We start from the raw sequence: 17,357 nt of genomic DNA on the forward strand, positions 1-17,357 counted from the left end.
AACGTGCTTCCTCCAGCAGAGCCCCTAAAGGCTCCATAACCTCCCCAAACACCCTACCAGCTGTGCGTCCCGAGGCATGAGCCTGTGGGAACAGTTCATATCCAATGACCTCAAAACTCATCAAAACGTCAATGCCTTTCAAAGCATTTAATCTGCAGGCAGGGTCCTGAGTTGTCTGCTATGATTATCAATGTTATAGTCCCGGCTCCCAAAAAGGGATATGAAGGAGACACAAACCTAGACGGCAGCCTAACCTAGCTGATTCTGACAGGCAGTCCTTGCGATGCTCCCTTTGCATGTGTGGGAATAGCTCTATTCACAAGATCATTCGCAATATGAATGATCCTTAAATGGGCAAAGCTTTCAGTGGTCTCATCGAAAAGGTTTTGTCTGGTATTCTGGTGTCCATTTCTCTCAGTCCAGGACATTTATGATGCATACTGTTTGTCCCTTAAGCGGAAAGCGAGCTCCTTGGGAAACAGAGACCTAGGAGGTCTATAACCATAGGGCCGCTTCTCCCAGAAGCCACTGTGGTAGAATAGGAGCTGGACTGACCAGTTGGTGACTATGACACCGGGCAACAGCTTTGGGAATTTCTTTTTTGGGACTGGGAGTTGCAGTTCTTGGGCGCGTGCAGCCTGAGGAAGCTCTCCAAGTCTGTGCTTGGGACAGGGCACAAAGAGCCTGGGATAATGCGGAGAGAGGAGAGGAATACCAGGAAGATGGCTCTGTTGGCTTGGCAGCCCTAGGCTCACCCTGGATGAATGATAATTAGCTTTGTCTATGAACAACGATCACGCAAAGGGTCACCCATGAAAACTGGAGGACAGCTGATTTCTTGCCACTGCCCGAAGTCCAGGGATGTCTATCCAGTGCTGGTCCGATGCCCACAAAACCCCATGAAAACGAGACCTTTTCGGCACCTGTCACACGTGAACTGACTCTGTCCCCATCCCACATCATCACCTCACAAACCAGGGAGCCACTTGAGTCACATCCGCATCTCTGCCTGAAGAAAGATGAGCAGGACAATGAGAGACAAACACTCTAGAGAGACACTCTCTAGAAACCCGTGTGAAGATTCTGCCCTTCACTGATTGGCTAAAAGTAGTCACCTGGGGCAGAACCCGCCTAGAGAAGGCATCTTTGTTTTCTTTCTCAGTGACTATAAGTCTAGTTAAAATGAAGGGCCTGTATTATCATGGATGAAGGAGAAAGGGATACTGGGAGGGGAGGGGCACTGGAGAAATCTTCACTTTCCTAAGAGAGGGGAAATGTTGTCCAACCACCCTAAATTTCCTCTAAGTTAAGCTCTTTCAGAAAGTGGGTGAGGAATGCGTAGCCACTAAGCAGATACCTTCACACAGTACCTCTGTGGAGAGCGTCAAATGGTGGAGAGACTCTGTACAGTTAAGTGCGGGAGTCATGGATTCTCTTTGGTTAAGATACCTTAATGTAGCCGGGCGGTGGTGGCGCATGGCTGTAATCCCAGCGCTCTGGGAGGCAGAGGCAGGTGGAATTCTGAGTTCAAGGCCAGCCTGATCTACAGAGTGAGTTCCAGAACAGCCAGGGCTACACTGAGAAACCCTGTCTCGGAAAAAAAAAAAAAAATCCAAAAAACCTAAATAAATAAATAAATAAATAAATAAATAAATAAAAGATTCCTTAATGTAGAAATAGGAGTTGAGGGAGAGAGGTCGAGGCAAAACAAACTCTCTCTCTCTCACTCCCTCTGTGTGTGTACCATTTCCATCCCATTATCCTCTTCAAGTCTGTTTATTTCAGGTGTGTGTGTGTGTGTGTGTGTATAAGTATGAGCATGTATGAGAGTCTGTGAGTGTGCATGTGAGTGTGCATGAGTATGTGTAAGGAGTGTGCAAGATTGTATATGGGTGTGTGTGTGAGTGTGCATGTATGTGTATGGTGAGAGTATGTGGGAGAGTGTGTGAGTGTATGTGTGTGAGGGTATGTATAAGTGTATGTGTGCACGCGTGCGTGTGTGCGTGTGTGTGTGTGTGTGTGTGTGTGTGTAGAGTACAGGAGTGGGTATGGGTGTGAGTATGAGACTGTTGTTGAGTGTGTGTGTGTGTGAGTGTACCTGTGAGTGTGTGTGTGTGTGTGAGTGCAGGAGAGTATGTTTATGTGTGAGAAAGTATGCATACACATATGCACAGGTATACACGCATACACATGCACACACGCGCGGGCGCACGCACACACACACGCGCACACACACACACACACACACACACACATCCACGCACACAAACAACCCAGAGGACAACCTTGGGTGTGGCTCTTCAGTGTCTAAGCTACCTCCCCAGCCCCCTTTCTGTTAGGTGATGTGACTCTATTGAATATGGTTGGTATTACTCATTTCAGGTTTAGCTGTGCAAGAGTTTATTGCCAAAGAGGCCTAGTGTTTGCTGCAGTTCGAGAAAGCATCGGATAAGTTTCTATAGCAAAGCAAAGAAACACAAAGCAAAAAGAAAAGCTGACTGCCTTTTATTGTCAAGTTTCAGAAGTAGCTTGGTGCTGTCCCTAATGGAACAGCTGCTGATCATAGCAAAAGGAGGTTTGATTTGGGGTTGTGGGTCCCCGGACCCCCACCCCCAGGATGGTCCCCTGCCCTCTTATCAGAACAGTGTTTGTCAACTGCGGACAAAGCAGGACAGCTTTCTGATCACAAAAGCTAGGAGTGAAGGAGAACCAGGTAGGGGTAATTTACACGAGACCAACCAGTTCTGCTCATAGGAAGGAATAGATCCCTTCCAGTAATATGGAGATGAGCACGATGTCTTCCCTGGGTTAGCCCTTCCCTACCATTATCTCCCAGTGGATGTGCGAGCATCAGTCAAACATCATCAGAATGATACTTTGTCTCCAAGAGCCATGCTAGTACCCACATAGTTCCCCAAGCACAGGGGGTGTCTCTGGCCAAGACATGGCACTTCTGACACTAGGCAGTCATTCAGGGAATTCTTCGCAGCTCTTTTAAATTTGTGTAGCTTTACATGCTAATGTTAGGCTCCAACCCTGAACAGAAAACCAGGAGCTCTATGGCTGACTTCATCTTTCTGACACCTCTGTGATAGCAATGGTGCAGCGGGTGTATATGGGGTGGAGGCCCAGGTCCAAACCTCACTGGCATCAAGCTAGCCTTGGGACTAGCACACTTCCGGGTCAGTCCCAGGATATTCAGGGCTTAGAGCATTCATGAAAAAGACCAAGATGCCTCTGGCCCCACCCACTGCAGCCATAGCAACAGGATTTTTTTTTTAAAGGTACACAAATAATTTAGAAGATCCCACCAAATACACGAATGACCACGTATCAAGGTACACAATCTCTCTGAATAAATACATAAATAAATAATTAAATACTGCTAACAGTGAGGGAAGAGAGCTCATCACATAAATAATAAATAAATAAAAATAAATAGATCGAGGGACGGATTAACCCTGGCCTCTAGGAGATATCCTGTAAGCAGTGGGTGACTGGAACAGAGTCGTCTGTCGTCACATGTCTTGGGCAGGCCCAAACTTTTGAATCACAGATCATAGCTTTCCACAGGTGGCCCTCTCCATCCTCCCCGGTGAGCCTCAAGATGGTGCTGGTAGAGAGGCTCCTAGCAGCTTGGCAAAGGAATAGAAGTCCCTGTATCCCATGCCACCATCCCAGGAAATCATGGAGGCCAGGAGCCAGGAGCATTTAGTATCTGTCTCCCGGCAGATGGTCTGAAGGGCAGGTAGTAAAGGAGACTGCAGAGCACAGAGGGGTTCTCCGGGTGGACAGCTGGCTTGATGGAGGGCCTTCCCTTAGCGCCTCGTGCTGGCATAGCTTTCTGCCGAGCTGTAGCTCAGGCTCCGGTTCCGACTGCGGCTCCTGGAGCCCAGGCTGAGACTGCGGGAGCTGGAACTGCGGCTGGTCCGCGTCCTGCTCAGGGTCTGGCTGCTGCTGCTGCTGCTGCTGCTGCTGCTGCTGCTGCTGCTGTACCAGGAGGAGGCGCTGCTGAGGCTGCTGGAGGAGGAGGGGCTGGGTCGGTAGTAGGGGATGGGGCGTTTGCAGGCACTGGAGAGAGATCAGAGATAGGAAGTGTGAGGTTCAATGAGGCTCAGGGAGCCCCAGTGCTGTTTCAGGGGAAACAATACCCTTCTATCCCCCAGTCTCTTAGTGAGAAAAAGCAAACCAGAAAAACCCCAACAAAACAAGCAAAAGCCATCAATCACCCCACCCCTGTAGTTCTGAGACTAGTAAAGGCCTAGCTATTTCCTGCTGTATCCTGCTGGGCAGTGGTGGCATGCCTTTATTCCCAGCACTTGGGAGGCAGAGGCAAGTGGATTTCTGATTTCAAGGTTAGCCTTGTCTACAGAGTGAGTTCCAGGACAGCCAGGGCTACACAGAGAAACCCTGTCTCGAAAAACCAAAAACCAAAACAAAACAAAACAAACCAAAACAAAACAAAACAACCCCCCCCCAACCAAAACAAAACCAAAAAAAATCCTGCTGAAGTTGGAAAAAGGGATAATGTCACTTAAGAAAAAAAAAAAATCAACAAATCAAATCAGGTTTGGGGCTCAGAGTTCCCAGCTAACAACAGTGTCTGCCTTGCCACTTTAATTGAAGTTTTTGCTTTGCTATTTTTACTTTTACTAGAACCTTCTATTCCTAGTAGGTTCTGTTTCTAGGCAGGAGAGGCTGGTTTTCCACTTACTGTAGTATATCGTTTCTTTTTCAAAACAAGTGCATGGTGTGTGTGTGTGTGTGTGTGTGTGTATGTGTGTGTGTGTGTGTGTGTATAAGGGGCAGGAGGTCTGTGAAAAAGAACACACTGATTTTTAAGAAAATGAACTACATCCTTGATCAGTTAGCCAGCGGCATTGGTGACCAGCCTCCAAGATGCCAATGGATGCCCAGATGTTGGGAAGAGAGCACTGTAGGCTGAGCAGGCAACTCCATCTGTCACTCTGGGCCCCCTGTTTTTATCCTGCCTCCTGGTCCTCTCCAGGAAGGATACAGTGTGCTTCCATGATACCTGCTGGTCTCTGGGGTGAGTGGAGATGTCTAGAAAGATATCCCTATCTGGGGGGAGGGGGCAACATCCAGCCAATCCAGCTTTCAAAGCCTGAGAAATTCAATTTCTCTCACAGCCTTTGCCCGCTCTCTGCCAACTGCACTTCTCCTCAGAGACCTTAGCTGTCACAGGTCACACTTCCACCGCTTCCGACCACTGAGTCAATAATGTTAGAACACAGTGTGTCCCAAGTTTAAATTTACAAAGCAAGGTCACCTCTTCCCTTTCATCTCCTCCACAAGACACTCTTGGGAGTGATATCTTGTTTTGTGGGCAAGAATCAGCCTAAGGAGAGGAAAAGTCTCTAGCCACCCCACCCCAGAACCAGGTCTTAACTCAAAAGTTTACTCGCCACAGCACCATTTAAGCAACCTTGGAAATCTCAGGAATATTATGTGCATTCTCTGAACTTAGTTAAAGGTGTGATCACAAATAGTTTAATTTTAACCTGGCATCTGAGTATTCTAGGGTATAGGACAAGGTCAGGTTGTACTACCAGGCAAATGCCCTGCCCTGTGGGAACAAACACCCCCTAGCTAAGTACTATTCCTCATTTTGGCCCATTGTCTTCCCTCCAGTCTCCAGGACAAGCTCGGTCCACATGCTATCCGGGTCCCTGCCTCACTGCTAGCCTAGCTTGATAAGATTCCATACTAGGGAAGGCTTTGAACCAGATATCATCATTTTAGGGGTTGGAAGAGGCATTCTGGACCCCGCGAGTCCTTAAGTCCAGTTTCAGGGAGGCAAAAGAAGACTTAGTCAGGCCATCGTCCATATGTATGTGACAGTGGGGAGAAGTCTGGAAGCAGGTAATGCCCGCTCTTGGGTCTCACCTGGTTATCCTCCTGGCCTCCAGGTGGCTTGGGGAGTCTCTTCGGCGCTTCCTCATGGGCGAGTAGGACCGTCGCCTCCTGCGTGCCCGTTCTCGGGGCTGTGGTTCCTTCTCACCATACTTTGGGTCTCCTTCCCTGAAGGGGTACAACAGCCGGCGCGGGGAGGGAAGGGGGAGGAGATGTTGCTAGGTAACTAGGGCTGGAGTGGCTTTTCTACAGGTACACACTGTGTGAGATGCTTAGCTGTGTTCACTGAGGCTAGGCTTTGTCAGGGGCCCCAAACAAGACAGGAAAGGGAAGATGACCCACTCTGGGAAGAATCTGCTTCCGTGAGCACCATGGGAAGCAGGTATGGGGTGAGCTGGGCATGAGCCAGAGTAGTGGCCTCTGTGGATGCACACGCGCACATGAGCACGTGTGCGTGTGCCCCTTAGCAGAGGCACAAATATTAGTGGGTGAGGAGGAACATATCAGAAGGCCCTGGGGTGGGCAAGAGTCGGGGCTGTGAACAAGGGGGCAAGAGATTGCAGCAAGTCAAGCAAGGAAATCGAGCACCCGGATGCGAAAGGATAGTAGAATAAGGGGCACATTGAGGCCTTGTTGCCACTCTTGATTGGACAAAAAGGATTGCAAGAATTCCTGTCCCTACTTTTGCAGGGTTAGGGCTTGGACAGGGCTTGGGATATTGGTACAGAAAGGCAAGGTCAAAGGAGAAGGCTCAGGAAGGGGAGGGGCGGGATCCGCCCTGGGGGTGGGGTGGGGTGATACCTGCTGGGGCTGTATCGGAAGTAGCTGGGACTTCGACTAGACCTGGAGCTTCTGCCAGGTGGGCTCCGCTTGCCAGACTTGGACGAATAGCTGGGGGAGCGGGAGTAGGACCTGGGGAAGACAGAAGAGCCCCTGAGGAGCCTGCAGCCTGTTAGGGCTGGGACAGCGGCTAAGGCTCTGTGTACCCGGTCCCCAGGTGGCGCTCTTTGTCTTTGCGCAAGTCTCATAAAGGAACCTGTCCCTTTACCAGAGGATGAAATCTCCTCCTTTTTGAGTGATTGATAATAATATGGACAATACCCTGTTATTTAGTGAACCCTTATTGTCCTGGCCACTTTTTGTCTGTATAATCTTGGGTAGGTAATTCCACTACTCTAGGCTTCTGTTTTCTCATCTGCAAAATGGAGTAATAGTATCAACCCTACAAAGTTGGTTGTAAATCTAAATTAGAATAAATCAGTTCTCTGTCTGTCTGTCTGTCTGTCTGTCTCTATCTATCTATCTATCTATCTACCTATCTAATTAGCCAATACATTGGAAATATTATGACTGTTATACATTTTATTATGTGCATGCCAGGCATTGAACTCACTTATTATTAATGAACTCATGCATGCATCTCACTTATTATTAACTTCATATTATGGATAGAGAAACAAAGGCAGGGAGAGGTGATGTAATTTGATCAGGGTCACACAGCTAGTCGACACATGACTCCAAGAGTTTCTGGCTGCAAAATGATTTGCCTTGGGCAAATTACATTAGCCCCTCCTCTCTTGTCCACAGCCTTGCTTCTTCTGTGGCTTCATGAATGGTTTGGAAAAAAAATAAAGAAGTGGAAAATTCTAGAAACATGTAATTCACAAGTTTTACATTTCAGATCATTCTGAGGTATATGGTTAGGAAATAGATTGTTTCCTTGTGCAGAGTATCCACAGTGTGTGGACTACTTGCCTGTTACTAAGTAGCCTTCTTGTGGTCAGATCTACCATCACTGCATTATTTGTGTGCCAGCAATAGCTACTTAGTAATGGTTCACAAAAATGAGCAGAGATGCTAATTACTCCTACATGTCAGAAAGATGCAGGGACATGCTTGCCCTAAGAAGAGAGGATAAGCATCCCCCATTCAGGAAAACAATTGGATGCAGAGGGTACTGAGACCGTGGTAAGAACTGAGGTCTCCAGGCAACTGAATGAGAGCAGAACTCAGGTTAATTTGGCTATGATAACCTTGAATTGAACACATTCCCATCATAGTGCAAGATAGGTACTTAGTTACAAAAGGAGATGGGTAATGCCATTATGGGGTTGGCACTGATGCAGGAGTTGGCTACAGGCGTCTGTCGGTCCATTGAGAATAAGGACTGTATCTCCTGCGGACAGGAGAGAAAGAGCAATTCTTCATGATGCATCTCAGCTACTCATTCTGTGGTCCAAGCTCTACCTCTCTCACAACTGACGTCCCACTCTTAGGGAATATTACGGAGGAAGGAACGACTCATTCCTATCAAGTATGGTGGTGCCCCCACCTCCTGTAAAAGTGTCCTGCAGGTTTGCTGTTTGCACACACACATTGAGGAATCTTACAGAAAAAAAAATGCAAGTGCTGGTTTTGAAATAACCAAGGAAGCAACTGCATTGTGATTATATAGTTGTCGAAGAGGAACAGCCAGCTTGCTGTCTGGGGGTTTCTGTTTGAAGAGGGAAGTTGGGACCAAGGAGGCATGGGGGTTGTATTTGATGGGGTGTTCCAGTTCCTGAGATCTTGTGTCTGACTGTTCCATGACATAGTTATTCCATATAAGGTAACCAAGCAATACCAATGACTGTTGAAATTGGGGGGTGAGAATATAAAACCAGCTGTAGTTCTCTCTCTCTCTCTCTCTCTCTCTCTCTCTCTCTCTCTCTTCCCTTGTCACTACCATGTGTACAAGCAGATAGACTTGCTGGTTGATAAGAGACAACAGAATGCAGAGACAACTAATCACTGGATGACTTTCAATCCCCAGCCCCCCAGCCAACCCACCATCTGGTCCAAAAACACACGAGGGGAGGGGCTGACAACTGAGCCAGCCTGCTGAGCCCAGCACAAATCGCTAATCCACAGAGTTACAGCAACTAAGTAAACACAATTTTATTTGAAGGATGGTGTTGGTTACTTTTTCACACAGCACGAGTTAATTGATGCTTAACTCCTCCTCATGCCAAGGGAAACAATAACAAGGAAAGTTCCTTGTGTTCTAAGGGCTTCTGCCCCTGGGAGGAGCCACTGGCTGAGCCAAGCATTCTTATTCTTTTTATTGCCACAGAAGGAAGCAGGATCTCAGAGACCTTAGCTTAACCAAGGCTGTCAGTAGTAATGGCTGGAGCAGCTATTCAAAGTCAAGTCCATGGTGTGTGTGTGTGTGTGTGTCTGTGTGTCAGGGTTGGGCATCTCTAGTTACCAAAACTCCCTGCTGAAGAAGAAGATACAGTGGATCAAATGTCAAAGACACACCCACCTTTTTTCGGAGGAGGTGGACCCGCTCTGCGTGTAACTGGAGGGGAGGCTCTGGGGTTTGGGGACCTGGATGAGGGACTGGAGGATCGAGTGCTGCTGTAGGAGGAGCTACGAGAGCACTCTTTGATAGGGGAGCTCCGGGCTGTGGATGGGACCAAACTAGACTTCACCTCTGCACACTGGAGACATGGAGACTGAAGTCCTCTGCAGGAAGAAACACAGCTGTCATCACCCTGCTTACTCTGCCTTACTCCGACCTAATGCTCCCTCCCCCACATCTGCCCAGGCCACAGTTTCCTCTGTTCCTCTTTCCACCTTCCCTCCTTTCAGTGACTGATGGCCTGCCAGGTGTCTGAATTTAGAAGAGCAGAGGTAGAGAAGCCCTCACAAGTAGGTAAGGGAGACATATCATGACCTGGGGCTGATTCAGAGCATCCCAGGCAGCCTTCCTGGGCACAGTGTTAATTAAGTGACATCAAATGTGCGGTGAGAGATCCCCCACTCCCTTGCCCTTGTCCAGTCCTTCTGCTTGCATGAATGAGAAAGCCCTGGCTGGGTGCTCCTGGGTTTTTAGCACCTCTCTAACACTTTGTAATCTCCCCAAGATAAAGGAACAGGCCTTGGGGTCAGGGCCTCGAGAAGGGAACTGTAACTGACCAGAGTTAAAGACAGAGTTAGTGAGTTAATCATATCATCAGAGGTGCTTTCTATTTAGGAGCTTTTGTGTTTCAGAAAGTGATACACATTTCAATACAGAAAAGACATGATGTGATTACAATAAAGGAACCAGTGTGAATATAGTTGTTTTTTTTTAATCAAGAAAGTGGCCCGTGATTAGCTTAAGTTTGGGCAACTTTGACGTAGCCCGTTTTGCAAATGGAGAGATTGAGAGCCCCGCCCCCCCAAACAGATAGAGGCTTGTTCATAATCAGACAAGGGGTAGGGGGCTTTGCCTTACAGTCTCTCTTGTCTCGGGATTTACTGGACTCCTTCCAAGGTCCTTACTCGGGCATGTTCATTTCAAGATGCACAAGAGTCAACTTCAGATTGCATTGATAGAGCTTTCTAGATTCGTGACGACCTCTGTTCACCTCTTGTCTTGGCTCTTGACCCAACAGACTGTTCCCTCCTAAGCAAAATGTCCTCTTCTGCCCTTTATCTCCAGACCTTAGGACAGTGTTGTCACTGTCCTTGTCACCTAGCCATTCCTCTACACGTGATTCTGGTTTGACCTGACCCTGTCTTCTCTGAAAAGCCTTTTAGGACATTCTCTCTACTGCCGGTCTGGGTTGAGGGTGCCCTTTGTGTTGCCATGGTTACTCCTGCCTAGACCTCGTCCCATTTCTATACGACTCCTCTGGTCAGTCATATAATTCCACGTGCCTTTTGCTCTGGATATTGAGCTCTTTGGAGAAGGACGTGTGCCCCTCTGTGATACCCTCCACACACAGCTTGTCAAGTGCCACCTTAAAGTCATCCTCTATGTCTTGGATTCGTCACAATCATCATTTTGTTTAATCCTCCCAAGAGCTACAGAGCTGTCCCTCCTTTTATGGCTGATTTACTGAGGTGGCTCCGAAGGACTGGTGACTTGCTCAAGGTCACTCACGGTTCCAAACTTGGATCTGTCTGGCGGCACAGCCACACGCCCGTCACCACTCCAATCCCTTTGCCTCTGTGTCTGTGCTGCCCTTGGTTTCCGGCTCATATCTCTTCCACTTAGCCCATATTTATTGAGCCCTTTGTCCAGAGCTGGCAGGGCATAAATACCCATAATTTCACCATCATTTACATTCCGCCGTGAAAGGCTGCTTCTAAATTATTTAATTGGGCTGTCCATGTATATCAAAATTAAGCAGGTAACGGCTATATATCTCTTGGACTTGGAATCTAGTTTTAAAGAGAGGGGTCTGCATTTGAATGCCGCTACTGTTGCTTATTAACTAAATTTAAGTCTGCGGGTCTGTGCCTCAATTTCACTACCACTTCACAGAAAGGTTTTAATAGTGATATAGACATAAAGTTGTGGAGACACTAACAGGACCTGAGGAAGGCTGTTCATGGGAAGCATTTTTAACAGTGTCTAGCATGTTATCCAGCTCAATAAATGTTAATGGCTGTACTGGCTGGTTTTGTGTGCCAACTTGACACAGGCTAGAGTTATCACATAGAAAGGAACTTCAGTTGGGGAAGCGCCTCCATGAGATCTAGCTGTAAGGCATTTTCTCAATTAGTGATCAAGGGGGGGAGGGCCCCTTGTGGGTGGTGCCATCCCTGGGCTGGTAGTCTTGGGTTCTGTAACAAACTAAGCTGAGCAAGCCAGGGGAAGCAAGCCAGTAAGGAACATCCCTCCATGGTCTCTGCACCAGCTCCTGTTGCCTGACCTGCTTGAGTTCTAGTCCTGACTTCCTTTGGTGATGAACAGCAATGTGGAAGTGTAAGTTGAATAAATCCTTTGCTCCCCTACTTGTTTCATGGTCATGATGTTTGTACAGGAATAGAAACCCAGACTAATCAATGGCTTTTAAATTAATCAATACTAATATCATTGTTATTGCTATTACCGCTTGAGTAGCATGTGGCCAACATTTAGAAGACTTGAATCACTTAGAACAAAGGTGGACTTGGAGCCCCAGCTGAAGGAGAGCCCCAGTGCTTCTCTGGGTAGAGTATCCTAGCAGACTTTCCCCACATGGGTATCTGCCTAGTAAATTATAAACCTGGGACAGGGGCCTGCCATTTTTACCAAGCCCAGTGCTGCCGTAAGGGTGTGCCTGGTAAGAAGTTGAGGCATTGGCAACTGAACGGATGGTGCGGACTACACAATTACTCCTGTGAGAGCACATGGAGTCCTTAACGCTATGATTCACTTATTTTTTCCAGACTCTCTTCATGTGCCTGGGCATGTGTGCAACATGTGCACACGTGTGTAATAGGTGCACACGTGTGCATGGATATGTATGTGTGTGCGCGCGTGCACACACGTGTATGCTAACTGATGCCAGGGATCATTCTCCATACTCCCCTCTTCTCTGAGGCAGGGTCTCTCGGTTAACTCCAGAGCTGGCTGACAGGACTCTGCTCACTAGGCTGCTTGCCCCAGGGAACCCTGGGCTCTGCCCCCTGAGGATACAAGACAGGCCTTCGAGCCCACCTGGCATTTACATCTGCTTGCTTGGCGAGCATTTTAATCATCGAACTATTGCCCCAGGTGCCATTTGCTGTGATTGCTTGGGTGACAGAGCAGTTGGTGAAGAAGGGATGGCCCTGCCGTTGGCTTCTGAACAAACACGAAGCTGCTTTTTCTGAAGGAAAAACACAGGCAGCAAGCACAGCACCCAACAAAAAGGCCCGAACTTCACAGTGGCAGGAGGTGTGTTGTCGTGAATAAACTATGTTGGAGCATGTTAAAATTCAGCCTTGCTTCCAGGGGCTCATCCCCTGTACCCAACATCCCTCCCCAAAGGGGTCCACGTGTTAGGACTGAGGAGCCAGCATCTTACATCAGCATCCAAAGCCCACCCTGGCCCTTGGAGTTATACATCCTATGACTTAGGGTGAATCCCTGAACGGTAACTCATCATGACTATGTCATGTGTTATAGTTTCATGGCCCTAAAAATGTCATGTTCTAACAGTCATCTCCCACCCCCCAACCATGCACAACAATATTTCATATGAAAATTCAATATTTTCCACAATTTCACATAACTGGAGTTGCATGCCTGTGTGCGTGTGTGCGTGCATATGTGCGTGTGTGCATGCACGTGCACCCATGTTTAAATGTTTCTTTTGTATACAATGTTAACATGTTCTTCTTCTTCTTTTTTTTTTAGAGCCAAATAATATTCCAGAGTCCGAGGGGTTGGAGAGATGGTTTAGTAGTTGAGGGCACTGACTGCTCTTCTGGAGGACTGGAGTTCAATTCTCAGCACTCACAGAACAGTTCACAACTGTCTGTGACTCCAGTTCCAGGGGATCTGATACCCTCTCCCAGATACATGTAGGCAAAAAACACTGATGCATATAAAATAAAAATAAATCAATTATTAAAAAAGAATTAAAACAAATTCTAGAGCCTGGATATACCACAGCTTATTCACAAAGGACTTGGTTGCCTCTAACTTTTAGAAATATGAATATAACTATTATAATCATATATATATATGCAAGGGCTTTTTGGTGTGAATATGTTTTTAATTTATTCTGGTCAGTATTATGGTATGTTTTTAACTGACAGTGTCTCAAATTTCACATAACTGGAGTGGCACGCCTGTGTGAGTGTGTGTGTGTGTGTGTGTATACAGGTGCACGTTTGTGCTATATACATATCACATACATGAATAGAATGTCCTGTCTCCTGCAAATAAAGGAAAGAAAAGGGCACCATACTAAGACAGCGAAATGTTGCCGCTAAGACCCGCCCACCCCAAATACACTGACCTTGACTCACTGCTCCTGCAGGTAGGAGAGCCTCCTTGTTCTGTGGGGAGGAGGTGGTGAAGGAGTTCCCTGAATCGGAGGTGTTGCCACTGTTGGGGGTCCCGACTCTTGCTCAGATCCCCACCGGGACTCCCTTTCTCCTGGCCCGAGAGCCGAGCTGGTTTTCATGGAGGGCGGCGAGGACATGTCCTTGCCCGAGTCGTACTCCTATGAGCGCCCTCGGGAGGCGGCGAGCGGGCTGGCCGATTTGCTAAAGAAGTCAGCCGTGGACCCCGACCCAGAGATCTGAAAGCAAAAAGACCCGTCGGACACTCCTGAGCTCCCGGGCTGTGTGTCAGTAACCTAGAATGTTAACCATCATGAGTCATGAGTCACTGTATCGAAAGCAAAGAGAGAGGGGAGAGGAGAGACGCCAAAAAACAAAAGCAAAATTCCTGAAAGAATTCCACAGAAATAGGAGATCTCTAGATCTTTTTGTTTTGTTTTGATTTTTTTTTAAACCCCCTGCTAGAAGAACTGGAAGATTTAGGAGTCATGCAGGGAAACGGCATGCGATTCAGAGTAAATGAAAGAAAAAAAGGAAATTATACAAAAATGTAGTCTTCATTAAACTCAAACAAAAGAGACAAATTAATAGAAAGGGGAGGGCTGTAGACACCCTTAACCTCAAACAATAAAGAAAGGGGAACGGGGAAGAAAAAGAAGGGGCTACAGGCCTCAAAAATTATAGCTTGGAAATTAAAAAATGCAAAAGGCCAAGGTTTATATTTTAACCAGAACCCTCAGCTAACTCTCTCTCTCTCTCTCTCTCTCTCTCTCTCTCTCTCTCTCTCTCTCTCTGTCTCTTAAAAGTTGGCTGAATAAAATCCTGAAGAAATGTCACATGGGTCAAAGAAATAAAGAGGAGGTCTCTTTCTTTCTTTCTTTCTTTCTTTCTTTCTTTCTTTCTTTCTTTCTTTCTTTCTTTCTTTCTTTCTTCTTTCTTTCTCTTTCTTTCCCTCGTTCTTTCTTTAAAAAAAAAATCACGGTCACAAGCTGACAGTTCGGCAGTTTCCAACTAAAGGAGTCAAGAGGGAGGGGCAAAATAAATGTAAAGTCCTTATGGTCTGACAAAAAACCAAACAAACCAAAAATAATAACAATAATAACCATTAAAAAAAAGAAAAGTCTCTACAGGCATTTGTGCGCGTCCTTCTCCCTCGTAGGAGGCAGCTAAGCACCCTCAGTGGCTTCTAATGAAGTCTCTCGTGTCTTCGCGGATTACATCCACTCACCAAGCAAGGACTCCTCCTTTAGTAGGAGAGGTGTAAGAGAAAGGAAAGAGCGGGCAATGTGAGTCCATCCTCAGAGTCGTAAATGACAAGAAAAAACACACACCTTCCTGCACAACGTCAACCTTCACCCTCACCTCCAGCTTTGGGGCACTCAGTGCTTTGAGGGAGTGGATAGCTATACCTCGCCACTCCCTTCCTGCCCAGGTTAGATGGGGAAACCTTCGCTGCTTGGGTTCCGGAAGCTACTATAGAGACCTGCCCGTTATTTCTAGAGGACACCGGAAGGGAACTCAATCGTGATGGGGGATTTAGGGGTCGCTCGCTCCGAAGAGAGGCCTCAGAGTCCTGCTTGGGGCCTGGCCTAGGAAGACCGAGGCTTTAGGAGGCTGTGAGCAGTGAGCCCTTGGGAAGGGAATTCTATGCCGAGAATATGTTTTTCTTCAACATTCAGGCTAGGCTGTGGCTGAGAGGACACGGTGGGTTTGCTTTTGGCTCCTGGCCGTTTAGTTGCTATGGGCAAGATGTATCCTTGGACTTGACTTTGCTAGTAATATATCTCTATGAGGAGAGAAATGTGTGGGCACTCCCTGGAAACCTCTCTCGGGCTCCTGGGATTCCAGAATTCTCTGTTTAAATGGCTCCCGAGCCTCCTTCTGAGGTTATGTCTCCTCCACAGTTCTGTCTTCCCAGAAGTTACTGTGCCTCAGGTGGATCAATCTGGGGCCAGAATCTGCATGATAATGCTAAGGTGTCCAAGTGCCCTTCTGGGGCCAGTCACGCGGTTAGATAGTGACAAGATGGGAAGCCTGTGACCTTGGGATCAGATTCTCTCTCACTGCCATTCTAGTGCAGAGAGACCCTGAGACTCTGCATCCAAAGGTGACTTTCGTATCACCTTGAAGACATATTTGCTAACATACTTATTAGGGCATTGTTACTTTATTTATGAGCATTTAGACATCTTGACTAGTATAGATGTCCTATTGTCTGGCCCAGGGCCTTATGTAGTATTTTCCTATTTTAAAAATAGAAATTTACTTTCCCCCAACTTTATCCCTTATTTCGAAGACCTGCTAGAGAAGGGCCACCTGAGCTTTCCTAAGAAACCATTTCTGCCTTCAGGGGAGATGTGCATACCTGGAACTGATAATCAAAGCGAGAACCCCAACAGTTTGAAATACTAGGTCCTGGGGCTAGGAGGTAGGACTTTCTTTACTGTTCCTCCCAGAAGGCTTTGCGGATGAGCAAGGTAATAGTCTAGCCTTAGTAAATCCTATAGGTACAGTGCAGCCCTGCCTTAAACACATCATATTCACCTGGCTAGTTTTGCCTTGAAGGTGAGACCTCAAAATCAGGTGGCCAGGTAGAATTTTCTGAAGCGAGACCTCTTTTTAATAGAATATACAGGCTCTGTTCCCATTCAGCTCCTGGTAGATCAGATGTCACTTCTTTCCCACCTCTGATGTCCAATGGTTCCACGACCTCTATCACCTCTACCGGGAATGGAAAACCACCATGACGGGGAGCCGGATCTGAGCTTTCTGGCTGGGGTTTGATTCAGGGAAAGGATCAAGGCATTTTTTTTAACCTGAAGTGAATGGTGGGGTTACTAGCATATCAGAAAGGAAGTCAATCTTGGAGGGAACCAGGCTGGCAGAGTTCAACTGCGGTACCTGGGAGTTCAGTGCTGTCTGGTATCTTTTGGCTTGCTCCCTGGGCGCATCTAGACCATTTTTTCCCTCTTTCAGGAACTTTCTCATGCTATCAACTACAATCTAGAAGTGTTTTATTTTCCTGATGTGCTATGGTTCTCTGTGAGGTAAGATGTTGAGCACGTAAGTAAGTCTCTCTAGGCTGGTGCATGGATGGAGAAGGGACCTTACCTTCTGCGCATGCTCAGCCCCACAACCCGAGCCCACAGGGATGTTTGTAGAGTCTCTCTCCCTGACCATAACGTAATGCACATATGGCTTTTGTGTTTGACCTGACAGCATTACATAGACTAATGCTTTTCATCACCAGGAAGCAGAGATGAGTGCTTTCATTGGGCAAGAACGCCAGGGTACACAGGCCCCTCCCACTTGTCGAACAGTCCCATTCCTTTGGTTGACATGAATTACAGCATTCTTTACAGATCTCCTTCACCTACTTCATAAACCAACCCAAAAAAATAAATTAAAGATCCTTTAAATCTTTGGTTAATAACTTCTGCATTCCTTACTGCATGTATATCACAGACCTTGTTGTATACACTCTCAAGGCATTGCATAGTTTCTTTGAGATCACAACTGCAAAGCATTAGTAGGAGCTGTCATCTGAGTTGAGGTATGATAGACATGTTTCTACCAATTATTATTTCCCTGAGGATGGGGGAATCAGAGGCCTGTATATACGAACAAAAGAAATGTGTATGGTGTTGGCTATCGCTTAAAGTTCAGTAACAAAAATTATCTTCTAGACAGGA

General features: G+C 47.0%; 1 pseudogene; it reads right to left on the reverse strand.

The window, feature by feature from the left end:
- Positions 1–3,818: 3,818 nt before the first annotated feature.
- Positions 3,819–16,845, reverse strand: LOC127664128 (serine/arginine repetitive matrix protein 4-like; annotated as a pseudogene).
- Between the last annotated feature and the right edge of the window lie 512 nt (positions 16,846–17,357).

Source organism: Apodemus sylvaticus, chromosome 13, assembly GCF_947179515.1.
Source record: "Apodemus sylvaticus chromosome 13, mApoSyl1.1, whole genome shotgun sequence".
NCBI classification, from domain to species: domain Eukaryota; kingdom Metazoa; phylum Chordata; class Mammalia; order Rodentia; family Muridae; genus Apodemus; species Apodemus sylvaticus.